This window comes from Anneissia japonica, unplaced genomic scaffold (genome assembly GCF_011630105.1).
Source record: "Anneissia japonica isolate Jap-2015-1 unplaced genomic scaffold, ASM1163010v1 scaffold157143_len2153_cov107, whole genome shotgun sequence".
Classification (NCBI taxonomy): Eukaryota; Metazoa; Echinodermata; class Crinoidea; order Comatulida; family Comatulidae; genus Anneissia; species Anneissia japonica.
Genome location: NW_022690261.1, coordinates 1 through 2,153, shown reverse-complemented (window position 1 = coordinate 2,153; position 2,153 = coordinate 1). Strand labels below are relative to the sequence as shown.

At 30.4% G+C, this 2,153-nt stretch overlaps 1 long non-coding RNA gene across 1 annotated transcript; it reads left to right on the top strand.

Annotated features, from left to right (window-relative positions):
* Nucleotides 1–312: 312 nt before the first annotated feature.
* Nucleotides 313–1,802, top strand: LOC117099864. The gene is made up of 3 exons (XR_004444031.1): nt 313–407; nt 937–1,042; nt 1,618–1,802. It is a non-coding gene; the product is annotated as an uncharacterized LOC117099864 (long non-coding RNA).
* Nucleotides 1,803–2,153: the final 351 nt, after the last annotated feature.

Sequence of the window (2,153 nt, the reverse complement as noted above, 5' to 3'; positions counted from 1 at the left end):
ACACACACATAAACATATATATATACATACATATGTATATATACACGTATATGTATATATATATAAATATATATGTATGTATATATATATAAATATATATATATATGTATAAATATATATATATGTATATATATGAATATATATATGTATATGTGTATATATATATACATATATATATACATATATGTATATATATATATATATATACACGTATATATACTTCTAAAAGTCGTGTACAGTATCATGCATAGGAACGTTGACGCCTGCAAGGCTCTGGTTATTATATGAATGATTTATAAATGTAATTATGTAAGTTTGAAAGTTTTGTTTTTGTATCAACAGGCAGAGAGTGTAGATGAAACCATAAAACAGGAGGAGAAGGTATCGGAGGAGAAACCATCTGGAAAGTATGACAGAATTTTGTTGACGTTAAAATATCCTAAATAAATAACCAATTTTACATACAGTTTGCCCTCCAATTTGAGGCCATCTCTGGGACCTGAAATGTAGGGCGGTCTCAGAGGTCTGTCTCCAATTAAAGGATTAGCTTTGTGTGGAAAGATTCAGGATTTTTAGTTGGTGATTTAAAAAAGTGGTATCATATTAGGGGTATTAATTGTGATAATGGTGGTGTTTTGATAGTAGCTGATAAATATAATGCTTATGGTCATTGAAAAATTATAGTGACATTAACGATTGTTATGATAAAAATGTTGATGTTGGTGCTTCTAATGTTCGTATTGTAATGTTGGTGACTTCCAACCTATACTGGCTGCAGCATTATGGACATTCCTAAGGGAGCTGAGTATAATATGTTTTGAGTATAGTTGTTTGATATATGCAGTATAAAGACCCACATAATTTTAATATTAATATTATTTTTTATTGTTTTTGTTTTTTATTGTTAATGCTGTAATGATGTTGATATTTTGTTAGATTATCGACTGAAACACAGTTACAAGAGGAAGCAGAAGAAGGAAGTGAACACTCGTCATTTAGTGAACATTACAAGAAGTCAATTCGTCTCACCAATGAACAATTAGTAGGTTTATAATAAAATATTGATCAATGTCATGAGAGTATTTTGTTTATTTATAATAATACTAAGGATTAATAATGAAAGTAAGCGTTTGATATGTTCATAAAATTAAACCCAAGCGGAGTATACATACTGAGTACATGGTATGTTTCGATCCATTGTCACTGGATATTCTTCAAGCAATGCAACTGGATACAGCTTGATGTTGTCTAGGGATGAAGGTACATCCTGGCTCTCCCACATGTATCATCAATTCTTGCCTTCTGAAAAACATGGCCCCCCACAGGAGAGCTGGTAGAGGGTACTCAGTGTAATATAACAATTAACTTAGGCAAGAGTATATTAATCTATTATTCCATTGGTTTCTCTACCTCTCATGACATGACTCATAAACAAATTTTTGATTGATAATGAGCATTTATAAAACTAATATTTATATATTTTGATGAATGTGAATGTAGTGGACAGTAATTATATCTGAAACTTAATTATTATACACTTGCTGTATTTATAGGAATTATCAGAGAAATTTAAAGATATTTCTCTTTTTTAACATTTTAATTTTTTTTAAATTTCAGGCTTGTTTAAACCTTAAACCTGGACCAAATGAAATTACATACTCAGTGACGACCAGGTACCAAGGAACTTGTCTATGTAAGAGCACAATCTACCTGTGGCAGCATGATAGTAGGATTGTTATATCTGATATAGATGGCACAATAACTAAGTAAGTATTTGTGATAGCTGTATACTTACAAATACAATTTATGATAAATTTTCAGACAATTTCATGTATTTTTTTTCTATAACTGGATCATAACTGTTACGGTGCCTTTAATGATATTCGCAATAGAGCTTTATTATTACGTACTGTAGATACAATCTGTGTCCAGGGCGTAAAATTATAAGAGTACTAATGCCCGTATTTCATTTAGTTCTCGTTGCAACTTTAACTTCAATTTGTATTCACAAACAACATAGTCAAAGTTTTAACTACGACTAAATTAAGTCCTAGTTTCAGTTCAACTGAAGACGACTGGCAAGCCACAACTATCAAACTAACCAATGAAAAGGGCTAACTTTAATAGCAGACGAAATTTTAGAGATCCGGTAA